Here is a 19,705-nt window from a genome sequence, read left to right as displayed (position 1 = left end):
AACCCTCGGAGGCGCAGGCCAGGACAGGGTGAGGGCGGGGGTTCCACCTGCTGATTGGGAGCACCCGTGAGCACCACCAGGTAGTGCAGCGGGTCTGCAGAGGGAGGAGGAAAAAACAGGCGTCCCCTCCTTCCCGTGCCACCACCCCCCTAACTAGTGCCGGACGCGCAGTCTAGATCCCCTGCACCGGGCACTGCAGCACGTTGAGCCACCCCAGCCAGGGGGTCAGGCGAGGGAACAGTGCGGAACCCGGGCCACTCCTCCACCGGCATGCACGCCTCTTAGAGCTGCAGAACAGCAGCCTCCTCGCCCCACGCCCACTTCTCCCTAATTGTCCCGCTGAGAGTGGGCTGCCGGCTGCCCGCCAAATAACTGCGGGGGCACCCGCTTTGGAGAGAAAAAGTTTGACGACTAGCTAAGCCAGTGCAGCAGGGCTTAGTGAGAACCCCGGGGCCTGAGCCCTTGTTTGGCCGCTGCGAGACCCGAACGGGCCCGGCTCACCGATCTTCCCCACGCCGCTGGTCTCTGGCGCCGGGGAGTCGGGATTGGCTGCGCGGTGCTCTCGCCCTAATGCGCTGCGGCGCGGGTAGGGTTAACCTCCTTGGCGCCTGGGCCTGGGGAGGATGGGGGCGGGGCCAAAGGAGGGGATCCCCTTCGTCCGCGGGAGGAGCCCGCGCGGGCTTCCCGGGTCCCCCTGGCGGGGGCGGAGGGCTTTCCCCGCCACTGCCTGCTCACATTTGCGCCTTCTGCAGAACATGAGGGGCTGGCGCCCCCGGCCGCCAGGTCCTGGGCTACGGCGCTCAGGCCCTCTGGCCGCCCCAGTGGGTAGGTCCGCGGGCTTTTCCTGCCATGGAGAAGAGGTTTGCTCGAGAGTCTGGGGAATGCTCAGCGACCGCCGGCCACCAGCTTGTCTTCTGTTCTTCCTCCTCCACACCTGCAGCACAGACACAAAGCAAAGGCGGATCACTGTGGCGCAAACACCTAGCATCTTATGTGCCAAGCCCTGACTGCGGCGGGGGCGGCGGATGGAGAGGGGCCTGGCGCTGGCTGATTCACACCGGCAGTCATAGCCTGGCTAGGAAATTATTAATAATAACTCGGACTGAATAATAGCTGCCTGGGGACAGTGCTGGAGTTTTGCTAGTTAGGTGTAATATTTATTTATTTGCTAATAAACTAATAAAAATTACGCTTTGTGTCTCACAAATTTCCTGTGATGTGTCCTTCTGTTGGGCGATATACTAACACAAAGCGGTAGGGGACCCTTTCAAGGGTTCGTTGTTACTGCTCCATCTTAAGTCATTATCGTTTGTATTTCTTTGTAAGTTGAGATTCCCATCTCCAGAAAAGGGAATGAAATACACTGGCCAGTTGAATATTTGTTTCCCTTTTAAATCGTGATTTTAGAGCATGATTTGTATGATAGAAGTTATAACGAGTTAGAAATTAAAGTGAAAGCGGATCACCCTCATTAGGTAATTGGAATTCTCAGCTGGATCCAATTTCTTGATATTCTACTCGGCAGCTACCCTGAAGTTGCTTACCACGTACCTGCTCCTAAGAGAGAGTTCGCGTTTTCAGTGCCTTGGAGTGAATAATTCATTTTAGGATATCCTTTGGATATGAGTTAAGCAATTTTAATTTTTTGTGCATGCAAGTAAACAGATCCAGAAGAAAAAAAGGGAGAGGGTTGCTTTTAGTCCCATAGAACTTGCATTTCTCTGTAGTCTTGGTCAAAAATAGAATTTGAATGGCTAAAAACTGGAGACAGCATTTTATTTTTATATTCCATGATAATTTTTGGTAATTTAATAAAATTTGTTTAGAATTTTGATCATAGAATCTTTGTGGTAGCAGAGTAGATCTGCATGAATTGTGTGGTGAACATGACTATTAAAAACAATTCTAATGAGTAATTTGAAATTACAATGAAAGCTTCCAAATTAAAATATTTTCACCTTCTGGTGTGAAACAAAATTCAACTCAAGCACAAAATCCATAATACATTCATTTTCACTTTATAACAAATTATATGAGCTTCTTCTCATTGCTACGCATAGCTGACTAAGTGAAAAAGTTTGACTCATCCTTCCAAACCTAAATACATCAAATACATTTATCATGGTAAATTAATACTTTCATTAGCCTTTGGTAAATTTTGTTGAATGACTACATCAATCCCCTCTCCAAATATCACAATAATTGTTACCAGCACAAAATTAGATATAAGGTTCTAAAGTTATTAAAATGTCATTCTAAAAAGTAATGGCTGCAAAAAAACACAAAAAAGTAATGGCTGCATCTTCTATTGTCAAACTGACTTTCTCAAATAGCAAATTCAAAGCTTCAAAGAAGTTCCATAGATAAAATAACAGGGAAAAAATTATTGTATCTTTTGCCATGTATATCTCTATGCCTTAGTACCGGATTAGGTGCAGTGCCTTTAGTCATGTAGAAACAGAGTGTTTGCTGAGATTTACGACAATGATGGAGTTAACCACTGCTCACAGAGGGGGATCAGGGGAGGAAAGGGTGCACAAGGTAAGAAAGAAATGGAGATTTGGCAAACAAAATGAGGAGCTGTCAGAATACCAAAACTCAGATTACCAGTGCTTCCACCTAGTCAGTGCCTTACAAAAGCTCATGAAATAATATAGTTATGTAAAACCCACTGTGATGGAGAAAGAGGAGAGCAAGTCAGTCAGCTATTTATCATCTTTCTGTTTCAGGGAATCATCTGATCACACACACTCAAAAAATCTTCTTGCTAATAAATGTCTGTATTTGGAGTACAATAATCCACTATTAGTATGGTGATGAAAAGCGACAAGATGCCCCGACAACTTTGTTTTACTTTTAGCCTGAATCCTCATAACTTTATTGTTTGGGGCATTTTACACTATTGAGTTATGACAGGGGCACATTTAAGAAGTTCTCCTTTTCATCAATCCTCTTTTCTTTATAAAATTAACAAATGGATTTTAAGCTTATATGTAAACTTTTCATATAGCATACCATAATTTTGCTTTTTTCCCCATATATAGGATTATAGATGCGACATGTAAAGTTAAGCAGTTAGAACAACAAAGACAATATTCTTCCATGTGGATAGTACTTAGCACATAGTAAACACTCATTTATATTTGTGAGAGTGAGGAGGGAAGGAGAGGAAGAGAATTACGAAAGATTGAAAGGTGACAATACAAGGGCCTATAACCTCCAATAATAAGCTCTTGGAAAATTGCATGTGCTTCTCTTTCTGTCATTAAGATATATAAGTGCTGGAATTTCTCTAGTTTAACACCAGAGGTCATACTCATCCACAAAATACATTTCAAATACTATCAGTTAAATACCTTTATTTCCAGTGTCACATTCTTGTAAAAATTCCCTGGTTTTTTTTTTTCCTTATGGATTAGAAAGATTGCTTTTGAATTTGGATGTTTCTGATCTATCTGCAAAGGCAGTCAGAACAGCTGATGCAGGGGTCCAGGGCATCTGTTTCCCACACTGAGTGCTCTGAGGGATACTTTGACCTATACAGTAAATGTTTTTCTGGGATTTTCTTTTTTCTTTGCCTGGTTGAGTAAATTATTTGGTGGTGCCAAGCACAGGGGTTGTGACAAGACACAGCCTCTCTGAACTCAGTTTGCTTAGCAGTCAGTGCAAATGGGGACTCGGGATAATGTCAGAGTCGCTCCTTGCTTCCCGACATGTCTCATGAAAAACACTTCTTCTTAAGCCACGTATTGTCATCCTAACTTCATAAGAAATGTACATTTTAGGATATCATTGTTACACGTATTCTTTTGCTTCCACATTTTTACTAGAAAGTATCAAGACCTGAATGAGCTTATTGATGATAGTCTTGTTAAGTAATACCACCATTATTCAGGGATTAATTATCCTGTTAGGGCCTATTCATTAACTTTTCCAAATTTGTTTTACCCTTATCCTTGCCTCCTACCATTTCTCAGCTAATTAGCATATCTATAAAAGTCTCAGTAGTGCCAGCAAAAAAAAAAAAAGATAGAACTTATACTAGTTTTGTTAGCAGAATTGAACTATGTTACACAATTAAATAGGTGAACAGGTTGAAATTATTGACTATAAGTCTTTTTAAAATAGTCTACAGATTACATAAACAAATATCCCTTGGCAACTAGAAACACACATCTGAATCTAAATAGAAAGTCATAAAAAAGACAGTGGATAGCACATTCTAGTTTATAAAGCAGTTTCTCATGTGTTACTTTATTTGCATCTCTCAAGAACCCTATGCAAGGTAGGGAAGTTTTTATGATCATCTCTACTTTACAGGTAAGGATAACCCTGAGATGTGGGCTACCCCAGGTCACACAGCTGGTGAGTAGCAAGAAAAAGCCAGACTTCAAGTACATTCTTCTGAGTCTGTCTGATGAGTCTGTTTAACACTCCTCTAGCCTTTCCTCCATAGCAGAAAAATTACCTATTGACTCTATCAACTCATACAGGCTGATACTCCACTAATAGTCAAGGAATGGACAGCAGTGGCTTATCATTACCATTCACTGCCTTTGAACGACCTCATGAACATATCCTCACTGGCTTGGTTGGGATTCTGAGATTCTTAACTACTCCCCTTTCGTTAACTTCATTTGATCAACAGAATAATTCATGAAATGGCAGTGCTGTATGCATGCAGGTCCAAGGTACCCAATTAAAAAGTATTAAAAAAATAAAGATTCTACTCTATTCAGACACAGTCTTCTGCTGACTTTGCTGGCAGCCTGGGCATTTCTCATTTTTGCCAATGTCCATAGTAAAAGCTGAAGGCCGCTGAAGGCCCTGAAGACTACTTATTAGCACTAACAGAGTCCATTTTGTCTTTTTATGTAATAAGTGAGAAGAAAGAGGCACAAGCTCTTTGCCCTGTGGCTTAGAGGAACTCTCCTGCAGTCCTGCAGGGATCCAGCCTGGCTCTCGGCTCTTGTGCTCTGGCAGAGTTGTCTTCTCGTTGCATCTCCCTTTGTGCCAAAGAGTGAGCAGGGAACCAGAGAAAGGAGGTGGGGCTCTATGCCACAGGCAGAGATAAACCAGTGTGTCTTACAGGAGGAGTAGAGAGTTACCAAAAGTGGGATCAAGGATATGCAAAACCATTCCTAAGTATGGAAGTCAAAGCTTCCACTTGGTGATCCCCGAAGTTTCATGGTGGCTCAGTGCTCAAACATAATGATGCTACAAAAGTTCTTGAAGTTTGTTTTCCCTCTGAAATCCAATGTATTATCCCATCATTATTTTCTCTTCTCTTACAGGATTAGGATCCATGATGAATTAGCTCTTTTTTCTCTTTTCCTGTTAATTCCATTCCCATAGGTTATTCATCAACCCTCTATGTTTTCCTTTTTCTTTTCTACCTCTTGCCAAACAGGCTCAGGAAATCAATTAATCATCCTTTGTCTATCTTTATATTACTATTTCCCTTTCTGGAACTATTTGTAAATTCCTACTCCCAAATAATTGCTTTAGGGCAAGGAGAGGGCTGGTGCCCACTCATATAAACGTGAAAAGCATGCTTTTCTAAGTAGAATTAAACATAATGTCATCAGCAGCAAAACACTCTAAATGTTGATAAATCTTGAAGTTCCACATATTCATCCTCATCCAATAAGCCAGATTTTTCTTAAAAATGACTTTTATTCTGTGTTGTTGATGTTTTATTTTTTAGCTATAAATTTAGTAGCACTTTTTCTCTATTATTTCTATCCGTATGCTACAAAATGACATACATGATACAACATAACAGAAAAAAACACAACAGATATATACTACACAAATATAATGACAAAACACACTATTTGACACAGTGTTTTACCCTTGTTCCTTAGAACGAGTGCTTCTCAAAAATGTTTTAATTAGTCAAAACTATTGGTTACTTTTTTTCACAAGTCAAGTTCTCTTAACAAGGGGTATTTCTTGTCTCTTGTAACTACAAATATCATGATTAGGGAAGACTTCAGTGCTGTTTGTTTCAGAGGTTAAGACATCATCAGGTTTCCAGCAACTTTCTTGTCATTGTCCTCCTTCATATATATTGATCAGACTAATTTACCTTATGGTGGGAAAAATGGCTGTAGCAATTCTAGGCTTCATATCCACAACCATGCTATCCAGAGGGCAGCAGATCACCCCTGTCCCAACATTCCAACAACTCTCTTGACATATCTATTGAACTATCTCTATTCACCAATAACATGATTTTGTATTCAGAAAATCCTAAAGAATCCACTACAATATATTAGAACTAATAGACAAATATAGCAGACTTCTGGATACAAGATTAATATTTAAAATGTCAATTGTAACCCAAAAAATTGTCAATTGTATTTCCCTACACTAGCAAGGAGCAATTTAAATATGAAATTAAAAAAAGTTTAATGTGCAATACAATAAAAAAAGATTAAGAATATATCAACAGAAATGTGAAACTTATACACGAACTAAAAAATATTTTTGAAAGAAATTAAGGAAGACCTAAATAAATGGACATACATCCCATATTAATGAATCAGAAGATTTAATCTGGTCAGTACTCCCCAAATTGATCTATAGATTCTCTCAAATCTTTATCAAAATACTAGATGATTTTTTTGGAGAACTTCACAAACTGATCCTAAAATTCAAATGGGAATACAGGTAGCACAGAATAGTCAAAACAATCCTGAAAAAGAACAAAGTTGAAGGACTCAAACTTGCTGAATAAAAAGTTACTATAAAGCTATAGTAATCAAGATAATGTATAATGGAATAGGATAGATATATAGATTAATGGAACAGAATTGAGAGTCCAGAAATAAACTTTTACATTTACAGTCAATTGACTTTTGACAGGGTGCCAAGATAATTCAATGGGAACAAAAATAATCTTTTCAACACATGATACTAGGAAAACTGGATATTCACATGTAAAAAGCAAACTTGGACTTCTTCCTTATACCATACATAACAATTAACTCAAGTAGATCAAAGACTTAAGTGTGAGAACAAAAACTATAAAACTCTTAAAAGAAAGCATATGGGTGAGTCACTATGATCTTGGGTTAAGTAATAGTTTCTTAGACACGACACTAAAAGCATAAGCTACAGAAGAAAAAAAATAGCTACATTGGATTTCATCAAAATTTTGTGCTTCATAGAACACCAAAAGGAGAGTAAAAAGACAATTTACAGAGTGGGAGAAAATATTTGCAAATCATAGATGTGTGGGACTTGTATCCAAAATATAAAGAACTCTTTCAACTCAATAATGAAAAGAATAAATACCCCAAAGGCAAAGTCTCTGAACAGACATTTCTCCAAAGAAGATATAATAGTGATAAATAAGCACTTGAAAATAAATACACATCATTAGTCACTAGGAAAATGTAAATCCAAACTACAATTAGATACCACTTCATAACCGCTAGGATGCCTTTAATCAGAAAGACATATAATAACAAGTGTTGGAGAGGATGTGGTGAAATTCGAACACTCATACACTGCTGGTGGGAATGTAAAGTGGTACAGCAGCTTTGGAAACCAGTTTGGAAGTGCCTTAAAATACTAAATGTAAAGTTACCATATTACCCAGCAATTCCTCTCCTAGGTATATAGTCAAGAGAAATGAAAATATACATCTACACAAAAACTTGCACATGAATGTTTATAGCAGCATTATTTATAATAGCTAAAAACTGGAAAGAATTCAAATGTCTGTCAACTTGGTGAGTGTATAAATAAAATGTGGTATATTCTTACAATAGAATATTATTCATCAGTAAAAAGAAATGAAGTACTGATACATGCTACAACATGGAGGAGCCTTGAAATATGTGAAAGAAAACCAGTCACGAGAGACCACATGTTGTATGATTCTATCTATTGGAAATGTCCAAAATAGGTAAAGCTATAAACAAAAAGTCACATTAGTGGTTGTCTTATGCTGGGAATGAGGAAGGGGCAGTAAATGGGGATTCATTATTAATGGGTACAGTGTTTCCTACTGATTTAATAAAAATATTTTAAAATTAGATTGTGGTAATAGTCATGTAACTCTGTGAATATACTAAAAATCATTGATTTGTACACTTGGAATGGGTGAATTGTACAGTATATGAATTGTATCTCAAGAAGGTTGTTAAAAACTGATGAGAGAAATAAATCCCCAAACAAAACTGAATGCTAAAATGGAAGTATCAATTTAAAATGAATAGTGCCAAGGCAACATTACATAAAAGTAGAGAGGAGCAGGAATAAGTTTCCTAAGTGACATGAGTGACTATTATCTATGAATTTTAGGGAATTTGAGGATTCAAAATTTTTTTCTCTGAGCCTCTATCTAAATAGCTTAAAAATCCTAACAGTATCATGATTCAATAAATATCCAAGAAGAATTTCAGGAGAAAAATGAGCTGTGGCATTATTATTTTAATTGTGGAATGCAGATTTCTCTTACATATAAGTAATAGAGCAGGTATATTTTGTACTGAATTCTACAGTTAAAAATCACTGTCATCATATGATTCTAACAGACAGTGTAAAGGAACTAAGACTAAAGCATTCTCTGAAGATGACTCGTAATGGTTACTTGTGACCATTAATTAATTTCTCTGTAATGTGTTAGCTCCATCACCCTTCAGTAGTTCAGACAAATACTTATAGCATGATGAGAGTAAAGCCTTTTTTAAGAGGTTATCTGGGACAATTTGGGAAGTATACACTCTTAGTCTTGAGGGTTGGCAGCAAAAGTGCACTCTGCACCCAGCCCACAGCACGTGGTTCAGCTGTTTGAAGCAAATGGCTTAAAGGACTCAGCAGTCAGGAAGACATAGCACAAGGCAGACACTGTGTAGGTGAGAGAGGTATCATTTGATATTGACAAGTGACTGTAACACCAGGATCAGACTTACTTCAATGCTCATTTTTAAAGAGAGACCAGAGGAGTCAGAGGCCCTCTATGAAAGCCGAGCCAATGCTCAAAGCTGTCTCATGAATGGTTGTCTAGAGGAGCTCAGAATTGGGTATTAAATCAGGGGAATGCAATATTCCTGACGATTTCCCATTCTTACATGAAGAACTGATTTGTTCATGGAGTTTCTTGTTTGTTCGTGTCTTTAGACAAGATAAAGGTCATGTTTTTGTTTAAATTTATTAAATACTTTGCTAAAACAGTTTTTCTTCCCCTTTATTTTAGTGGCCCCATAGATGATGGAAAAAAAGATGCAGAAAACAGAACACTTTGTTCTTGAAGATAAATTAAATGAAGTGTACTAAGCCGTTGAAATGAGATTAATCAAAAAGATTTTTCTAGGTTATTAAGCAGAGTTCCAAGATGAAGGACTCTTATATTTCCTGTTCTAGATTTTAGTATTTTGCTTATCTCAAGATCAGGACTTTGGAGAACAACAGAGAGAACAACAATTTTAAAAATGAGCTTTACCTACAAGTAGTAAATTCTGACATAATTGATGGGGTGCCACTTGCTACTTTAGCATGCCTGAGTGTTGACTTTTTTTATTAGATCTCCACTCAGAGGGAGGGGTAGAGAAGTTAGCTTTGCTTGGATTCGCTAAAACGGGGCAAGGAAGGGTCTTTCACTTCACTTTTGTCCCTTTCTTTAACAAGTAGCAAAGAAAATATCTTATGTTTGTATGTCTTAGACTTATAGTCCTTAGGAGGCCCTTATGATGTTTTCTTTTCTTTTTCTCATTTTTTTTTCCCCCTGAAGGGACTGTGGATTTTCCTAGGAAGCAGGCTTCATTCTCGAAGGTTTAAAGAGGATCATGGTCTCACAATCTTCAGGAGAAGTCAGAAAATGCGAGAAGGATGAAATCTTTCAGATAACTAACTAGAGAACCCTCAATTCCCAGCAGACCGGAAGAGGAAATTGGTAAGAAGAGGGAACATTAGTTCAAACTTAAATGTAGTAATGGATATGACACAAACTATGTCCTCAAGAAGCTAAAAGGACAAGGTACTCTCTTTCTTTCTTGTTCAATTTCTAAAAACAAGGAAACTTGCTTCAAATAAATGTTCAGAAAAGCTTTCTAAACCTTCTTTATGTAGCTGACCTAACTACTCTTTAAAAACACAACTCACTAGACGTAAGAAGAAAATAAAGGAGATACAGTTTTATGATCTTAGGATGGAGAAGGTTTTCCTAAACAATTGCCTACACGCAACAGCCATAAAGGAAAACACAACTGATTTTATCTTATAGCATTACAAGACATCCATAAGGACCAAAATCAAAAAGACGAGTGCCATATTTAACAGACAAAAGGTTAATATTGAGAAATATGTTTTTAAAAAAGGTCTAAGAATTTGATACGAGAAAAAGAAAAGAAAACTGGACGGAGAAATAAGAAAAGGATATGAACAAGCAATTCAAAGAAGATGAAATATGAATGGTCCAAGAAAGCAAAAAAGACCTCTGAATAATCAAGGAAATACAAATTGAAACAATTTGCATTTCCGTTAGACTGAATAATACTGTATAATGCATTGGTAAGGATGCAAGACACCAGCTTTTTCATACACCATAGATAGAAGTGTAAACTGGTAAAGCCTGTTTGAAACCAATTTGACAAGACCCCTCAAAATGTTAAATGAACAACATCTTTTCAGTTAACAAGTCCACTAAAAGGAACCTATTCTTTAAAAATATTTGCATGTGTGCACAAAGATATATTTACAATGATGTACATTATAGGAAAACAAAACAGAATAAAATAAATGCCCATCAAAAAGCATCCTATAGTAGTTTCTTTTTAAAGGATGAATAAGACCTATACGTAGAGGATGAATAAGACCTATAGAATTATCACCAGTACTCTTATCATTAAATCAAACAGAACAAATCATACAGTATGATCACAAATATAAAAATTATATGCTTCTATCTGTATATAAATTCATAGGATGGAGGCCATCAGGATTGTAGTGGTAAGTGTGGAGGTGTACATGTGGCTGTGGGCATGAGGGCAGTTTTTAGGTGTTGCTTGCTGGGTGAATCTTAAACAATGAATACATTTTTGAAAATACAATAAAAAGAAAGAAAGGAAAATAAGCCCATATTGCTCAGGCATGTGGACCTATCCCTTCCCAATCTCTTACATGCCCACCACTGTATTTCCCCATATTGCAACAAATGATTCCCCATCCCAATTAGTATAAGCTTCATGGGAGGTGTCCAGTAAGTGTTTGTTGAATTAATACTTAATTAAATTCATAAATTTAAAGTTGTTGCCTTAGGAAAAAAAAGTAAAACCTAGAGGCTGTGCAAACATCCAAGAATCAGTCTTGTTTCTTTATTTACTGATGTATTAGGTTAACTAGTGAACTTATAGATGTGAACTTAATTTTTGCTTTGCTTTGTTTTGCTTCATGGAAAGGAAACTCTACCGTGGTCTTTAATCAAGGTTTCTAAATGCCCTGCGTTGGTTGTCCATGAACTCCAGATGGCATTTTCCATCCCAGGGTTAATTAGGCCTCCACTGAAGTCTTTCTATGTCTCCAAAATGGAAATGGTTGTAATCATGTGGGCAACAACTGTGCCAGAATCAGATTCTAGCTATCAGATTTTTATAGGGTAAGAGTAAAACTAGAGATGAACCACAGATTGGGCCCAGTTTTACCAATGAGGTAGCTGCGTATTTACCTTTTGGGGGTAAATGATCTTTTTGGCCTTCAGGCAAACTAAAGTAACAATATCCTAAACTTTGCTACAAAAAGTTAATTCCACTTAACTCTCTGGAACTATTTCATCTATCACTGTTGAGGGGGAGATGGAGGTGGTCACGGTCATGTGGCAGCAGAGGCTCTCTATAGGGTTAAAAATCTTCTGCCTTTATTTTATGTGAACAGCAAGTATAAAAAAATCATTTTTTTCTATAATTCATGCTAAATGAGAACTATGGGCAAAAAACCACACACCATGAGCTTTTCAAGAAATCAACAAAAATATAGAAATTGAATCAAGAAAGTCTTATAGAAAATAAAATATAAAAGGTAAAACTGATAGTTCAGGGAGCTGAAAATAGTAAGCCCACATGCAAGTAATAAATAAACAACCTTTCCAAAACTATAATCATTGCAAATATAATGTTTCCAAGTAATACCTGTGAGGAATTTTGTACTCCTTAATTAAATGTATTTTAGACTCACTTTTTTTACTCTTCTAACTTCATTTGCTCACAAATATCTCCTGACATAATAGGACTTTGATTAAAGAAGTTTAAAACACACTAATAATGCAACTGCTACTCACATTTTCATCATCCCCTCCAGTGCATTTTGATATATGTGTGTGTATATATATCATATATGAATATCATTGTTTATCACAATTTCTTGCAGTCTTCATCATTCCCTATCTCAACTGCTGTTTTGATTTAAACTCCCTTTAGTGGGGCATGCTCTCAAAATCCTTACATGCCTGAGATGTCCTTTTATTTTCAGATGAATAAAATATCAATATATTCTGGTTATAGGTTCTTAGAATGGAGTCATTTCCTCTAAGTAGCCGACATATGTTATTTCACTATATTCTAGTTTCTAGCATTGCTATTGAGAATTCATATGCTAGTTTGTTTTCCTTTCTAATGAAAATAACCATTAGTCCCTTTATCTAGAATCTTGCAATATTTACTTATATTCTTAGAGTTCAGGAAATTTTGATGGGGTATATTTAGATGCATGTGTGTTTTCTCCACCATTTTCTCTACCACTTGACGAGTCAGTCTAAAGGCTATAGCCGTTCTGTAGCTCAGGGTATTTTTCTTCTATTATTTATACTTCAACTGTTATTTTTCCTTTTTCTAGAATACTAATTAATAACATATTTTGTATCCTAGATATGTCTTCCAAATCATTTATTTTTTTCACTCAGGGTTCCAATTTTTTTGTATTTTTGCCTGTGTTTTGAGATACAGTTTCCATTTAATCTTCCAGGATGCTAGTGTGATACTCATCATACACATTCTTACTTTAAGTCACTTTATTAAATCATTAAGTTTTTTAAATCATGCTTTAAATTTCAAACTCTCTCCTGGAGAGTTCTCATTATGATTTTTAAGCTTTTTATTTTGAAATAATATTAGACTTATGAAAAATAGTATAGAGTTCTACCTACTCTTCATTCAGCTCCCCTTAATGTTAACATCTTATACAACAAATATGCTTATTAAAACTAGGAAGTTAACACTGATACAATTCTATTAACTAAGCTAAGATCCTATTTAGGCTTCATCAGTTTTTCCACAATTATCACTTTTTTTTATGGTCCAGGAACCAATCCAGAAACTTTGAACCTGAGATTTCCTCCAAATCCTATCTGTCCTACTTATTTCAGTCACAGTTGAAAAAAGTGTATTCAGGTCACAAGCTTCCTTTTATTCATTTCTACTTATGTACATTTATGCATTAATACTTTTAGAATTAGGGAAATATTAATTATTATATCTCAATACACATAACATACACATTGTAACCAAATACAGATAACAAGTCAGTTATACAGCACTCTCTTACTAAGCAACCCATCTTTCCAGAATTTAGCCAAAGACTAGGAACAAACTACAGCCTTTAGGAGCCAAAATGAAAGCCTGTGCTGGTTATTCCTAAACAAGTCTTCAGATTTTCTGTAATCCTGATTGTCTGATTTCCATATAAAAAAACTTTAAGACTAAGAAAAAAGATTTATTGAGTCTGATAAATTGAAAATAGCAAGAAATTGAGAGGTGACAACTAATTGCTTGGGAAACTACCTAATAGTCAATTTATAAACAAAACTTAACACACATTAAGAGGCAGACAACATAAGGACTCAAAAAACACAATATGGGGTAAGTGGTCTTCCATACTTGAATAATCCCTAGTGTCTTCCTTGAATTCAAAATAAGGTGAATATATGTTTTTTTAATTGAAGTATAACTGATTTATAATATTGTGTTAGTTTCAGGTATACAGCAAAATGATTCAGTTATGTGTGTATATGTATGTATATATATATGTATATATATATATATATATATATATATACACTTTTTCAGATTTTCCATTATAGGTTATTATAAGATATTGAATATAGTTCCCTGTGCTACACAGCAAACATTTGTTGCATGATCTATTTTAAGTACTATTAGTAGTTTGTATCTGTTAATCCCATTCTCCTAATTTATCCCTCCTCCTCCCTTTCCCCTTTCCCCTTTGGTAACTGCAAGTTTGTTTTCTACATTTGTGAGTCAGTTTCTGTTTTGTATATAGATTCATTTGTATTATTTTTTAGATTCCACATATGTGATATCACGTATTTATCCTTCTCTGACTTACTTCACTAAGTATAATAATCTCTAGGTCCATCCATGTTGCTGCAAATGGCAATATTTCTTTCTCTTTATGGCTGAGTAATATTCCATTGTATATATGTACATCTCCTTTATCCATTCATCTGTTGATAGGTGCTTGGGTTGTTTCCACGTCTCTTGGCTATTGTAAATAGTGCTGCTATGAACATTGGGGTGCATGTATCTTTTTAAATTAAAGTTTTCACCTTTTCTGAATATATGCCAGGAGTGGGATTGCTGGATCGTATGGTAGCTCTATTTTTAGATTTTAAAGAAACTCCATATTGTTTTCCATAGTGGCTACACCAATTTACATTCCTACCGACAGTGTAGGAAGGTTCCCTTTTCTCTACATTCTCTCCAGTATTTATTATTTATAGATTTTTTTTGATGATAGCCACTCTGACCAGTGTGAGGTGATACCTTGTTGTAGTTCTGATTTGCATTTCTCTAATAATTAGCAATGTTGACCATCTTTTCACGTGCCTGTTGGTCATCTGTATGTCTCCTTTGGAGAAGTATCTATTTAGGTCTTCTGCACATTTTTTGATTAGGTTATTTTTTTCAATATTGAGTTGTATCAGCTGTTTGTATATTTTGGATATTAACCCCTTGTCGGTCGCAATGTCTGCAAATATTTTCTCCATTCTGTAGGTTTTCTTTTCATTTTGCTGACAGTTTCCTTTGCTGTGCAAAAGCTTTTAAGTTTGATTAGGTCCCATTTGTTTATTTTAGATTTTATTTCTTTATTCTTGTTTTGGGAGACTCATCTAAGAAAACATTGCTACGATTTATGTCCGAGAATGTCCTGCCTATATTCTCTTCTAGTTTGATGGTGTCATGCCTTATATTAAGTCTTTAAACCATTTGAGTTTATTTTTGTATATGGTGTGAGGGAATGTTCCAATTTCATTGACTTACATGTAGCTGTCCATCTTTCTCAACATGATTTGTTGAAGACATTGTCTTTTCTTCACTGTATACTCTTGCCTCCTTTGTTGTAGATTAATTGATGATAGATGTGTGGGCTTATTTCCAGGCTCTCTGTTTTTTTTTTTTTTAAATCAACCAGCTGACACTGGATTTTTTTTTTTTTTTTTTAGATTCCATATATATGCATTAGCATACAGTATTTGTTTTTCTCTTTCTGACCTACTTCACTCTGAATGAGTCTCTAGGTCCATCCACCTCACTACAAATAACTCAGTTTCGTTCACTGTTATGGCTGAGTAATACTTCATTGTATATATGTGGCACATCTTCTTTATCCATACATCTGTTCATGGACACTTAGGTTGCTTCCATATCCTGGGTAGTGTAAATAGAGCTGAAATGAACATTTTGGTACATGACTCTTTTTGAATTATGGTTTTCTAAGGGTATATGCCCAGGAGTGGGATTGATGGGTCATATGGTAGTTCTATTTTTAGTTTTTTAAGGAACATCCATATTGTTTTCCATAGTGGCTGTATAAATTTACATTCCCACCAACAGTGCAAGAGGGTTCCCTTTTCTCCACACCCTCTCCAGCATTTATTGTTTCTAGATTTTTTGATGATGGCCATTCTGACTGGTGTGAGATGATGCCTAATTGTAGTTTTGATTTGCATTTCTCTAATGATTAATGATGTTGAGCATTCTTTCATGTGTTTGTTGGCAATCTGTATATCTTCTTTGGAGAGATGTCTACTTAGGTCTTCTGCCCATTTTTGGACTGGGTTGTTTGTTTTTTCGATATTGAGCTGCATGAGCTGCTTGTAAATTTTGGAGATTAATCCTTTGTCAGTTGCTTCATTTGAAAATATTTCCTGCCATTCTGAGGGCTGTCTTTTCATCTTGTTTATAGTTTCCTTTGCTGTGCAGAAGCTTTTAAGTTTCATTATGTCCCATTTGTTTATTTTTGTTTTTATTTCCATTTCTCTAGGAGGTGGGTCAAAAAGGATCTTGCTGTGTTTTATGTCATAGAGTGTTCTGCCTAAGTTTTCCCCTAAGAGTTTTATAGTGTCTAGCTTACATTTAGGTCTTTAATCATTTTGAGTTTATTTTTGTGTATGGTATTATGGAGTGTTCTAATTTCATTCTTTTACATGTAGCTCTCCAGTTTTCCCAGCATCACTTATTGAAGTGGCTTTCTTTTCTCTATTGTATATTCTTGCCTCCCTTATCAAAGATAAGGTGAGTATATGTGCGTGGGTTTATCTCTGGGCTCTCTATACTTTTCCATTGATCTATATTTCTGTTTTTGTGCCAGTACCATACTGTCTTGATTACTGTCGCTGTAGTATAGTCTGTAGTATAGTCTGAAGTCAGGGAGCCTGATTCCTCCAGCTCTGTTTTTCTTTCTAAAGATTGCTTTGGCTATTCGGGGTCTTTTGTGTTTCCATACAAATTGTGAAATTTTTTGTTCTAGTTCTGTGAAAAATGCCATTGGTAGTCTCATAGGGATTGCATTGAATCTGTAGATTGCTTTGGGTAGTAGAGTCATTTTCACAATGTTGATTCTTCCAATCCAAGAACATGGTATATCTCTCCATCTATTTATATCAACTGTAATTTCTTTCATCAGTATCTTATAATTTTCTGCATACAGGTCTTTTGTCTCCTTAGGTAGGCTTATTCCTAGATATTTTATTCTTTTTGTTGCAATGGTAAATGGGAGTATTTTCTTAATTTGACTTTCAGATTTTTCATCCTTAGTGTATAGGAATGCAAGAGATTTCTGTGCATTAATTTTGTATGCTGCTACTTTACAAAATTCATTGATTAGCTCTAGTAGTTTTCTGGTAGCATCTTTAGGATTCTCTACGTATAGTATCATGTCATCTGCAAACAGTGAGAGCTTTACTTCTTCTTTTCCAAGTTGGATTCCTTTTATTTATTTTTTATCTCTGATTGCTATGGGTAAAACTTCCAAAACTATGTTGAATAAGAGTGGTGAGAGTGGGCAACCTTGTCTTGTTCCTGATCTTAGTGGAAATGGTTTCAGTTTTTCACCATTGAGGATGATGTTGGCTGTGGGTTTGTCATATATGGCCTTTATTATGTTGAGGAAAGTTCCCACTATGCCTATTTTCTGGAGGGTTTTTAATCATAAATGGGTGTTGAATTTTGTCAAAAGCTTTGTTTGCATCTATTGAGATGATCATATGGTTTTTCTCCTTCAATTTGTTAATATGGTGTATCACATTGATTGATTTGCATATATTGAAGAATCCTTGCATTCCTGGGATAAACCCCACTTGATCATAGTGTATGATCCTTTTAATGTGCTGTTGGATTCTGTTTGCTAGTATTCTGTTGAGGATTTTTGCATCTATGTTCATCAGTAATATTGGCCTGTAGTTTTCTTTCTTTGTGACATCCTTTTCTGGTTTTGGTATCAGGGTGATGGTGGCCTCGTAGAATGAGTTTAGGAGTGTTCCTCCCTCTGCTATATTTTGGAAGAGTTTGAGAAAGACAGGTGTTAGCTCTTCTCTAAATGTCTGATAGAATTTGCCTGTGAAGCCATCTGGTCCTGGGCTTTTGTTTGTTGGAAGATTTTTAATCAGCTTCAATTTCAGTGCTTGTGATTGGTCTGTTCATATTTTCTATTTTTCCTGGTTTAGTCTCGGCAGGCTGTGCATTTCTAAGAATTTGTCCATTTCTTCCAGGTTGTCCATTTTGTTGGCATACAGTTGCTTGTAGGAATCTCTCATGATCCTTTGTATTTCTGCAGTATCAGTTGTTACTTCTTTTTCATTTCTAATTCTATTGATTTGAGTCTTCTCCCTTTTTTTCTTGATGAGTCTGGCTAATGGTTTATCAATTTTGTTTATCTTCTCAAAGAACCAGCTTTTAGTTTTATTGATCTTTGCTATCATTTCCTTCATTTCTTTTTCATTTATTTCTGATCTGATCTTTATGATTTGTTTCCTTCTGCTAACTTTGGGGTTTATATATTCTTCTTTCTCTAATTGCTTTAGGTGTAAGGTTAGGTTGTTTATTTGAGATGTTTCTTGTTTCTTATAGTAGGATTGTATTGCTATAAATTTCCCTCTTAGAACTGCTTTTGTTGCATTCCATAGGTTTTGGGTCATCGTGTTTTCATTGTCATTTTTTTCTAGGTATTTTTTGAAATCCTCTTTTATTTCTTCAGTGATCTTTTTTTATGTACTGTTGGATTTGGTTTGCTAATATTTTGTTGAGAATTTTTGCATCTATGTTCATCAGAGATATTGGCCTGTAATTTTTTTTTTGTAGTGTCTTTGTCTGGTTTTGGTATCAAGGGTGATGGTAGCTTCATAAAATGACTTTGGGAGTGTTCCCTCTTCTTCAGTCTTTTGAAGTAGTTTGAAAAGGTTTGGTATAAATTCTTCTTTATATGTTTGGTAGACTTCCCCAGTGAAGCCATCTGGTCCTGGACTTTTGTTTGCAGGGAGTTTGTTTGTTTGTTTCTTTCTTTTGGGCTTTTTTTTTTTACAGATTCTATTTCACTTTTAGTGATCAGTTTGTTCAAATTCTCTGTTTCTTCTTGACTCAATTTTGGTAGGCTGTATGTTTCTAGAAACTTGTCTGTTTCTTCTAGGTTGTCCAGTTTGTTGGCATATAACTGTTCATAGTATTCTCTTATGAATTTTTATATTTCTGCAGTATCAGTTATTTCTCCTCTTTCATTTCTTCTTTTATTTGGATCCTCTCTTTTTTCTTCTTGGTGGGCCTGGCTAGAGGTTTTTCAGTTTTGCTTATCTTTTCAAAAAAACAGCTCTTGGTTTTATTGATCTTTTCTATTTTTTTAATCTCTATTTTATTTATTTCATCTCTTATCTTTATTATTCCTTCTGCTGACTTTGGGTTTTGTTTGTTCTTCTTTCTCTAATTCTTTTAGGTGGTAGATTAGGTTGTTTGAGATTTTTCTTGTTTCTTGAGGAAGGCCTGAATCACTAAGAACTTCCCTCTTAGCACTGCTTTTGCTGCATCTCATAGATTTAGTATGGTTGTGTTTTCATTGTCATTTGTCTTGAAGTACTTTCTGATTTCTTCTTTGATTTCATCGGTGACCCATTGGTTTTTTAGTCTCATGTTGTTTAGCCTTCATGTGTTCGTTGCTTTTTTCCTGTTTTTCTTTCTGTGGTTGATTTCTAGTTTCATTCCATTGTGATAAGAAAAGATGCTTCAGATAATTTCTATACTCTTAAATTTGTTTAGGCTTTTTTTGGTGACTTAGTATGTGGTCTATCCTAGAGAACATTTAATGTGTACTTAAAGAGAATATGTATTCCAAGTCTTTTTTTTTTTTGGATGTAGTGTCCTGTAGACATCAATTAAGTCAAACTAGCCCATTGTGTCATTGAGGACCTCTGTCA

General features: G+C 36.0%; 1 long non-coding RNA gene across 2 annotated transcripts in view; it reads left to right on the top strand.

Moving 5' to 3' along the window:
- The window catches only part of LOC109550816 (uncharacterized), a 58,072-nt gene that overhangs the window by 1,674 nt on the left and 36,693 nt on the right, over positions 1–19,705 (top strand). For both annotated transcript variants that reach the window (XR_002177491.3, XR_012330811.1), the window contains exon 2: positions 9,746–9,907. This is a non-coding gene — a long non-coding RNA (uncharacterized lncRNA). The remainder of the gene's footprint in view (positions 1–9,745; positions 9,908–19,705) is intronic.

Source organism: Tursiops truncatus, chromosome 3 (assembly GCF_011762595.2).
Source record: "Tursiops truncatus isolate mTurTru1 chromosome 3, mTurTru1.mat.Y, whole genome shotgun sequence".
NCBI lineage: Eukaryota > Metazoa > Chordata > Mammalia > Artiodactyla > Delphinidae > Tursiops > Tursiops truncatus.
This window is presented reverse-complemented; position numbering and strand designations above follow the sequence as displayed.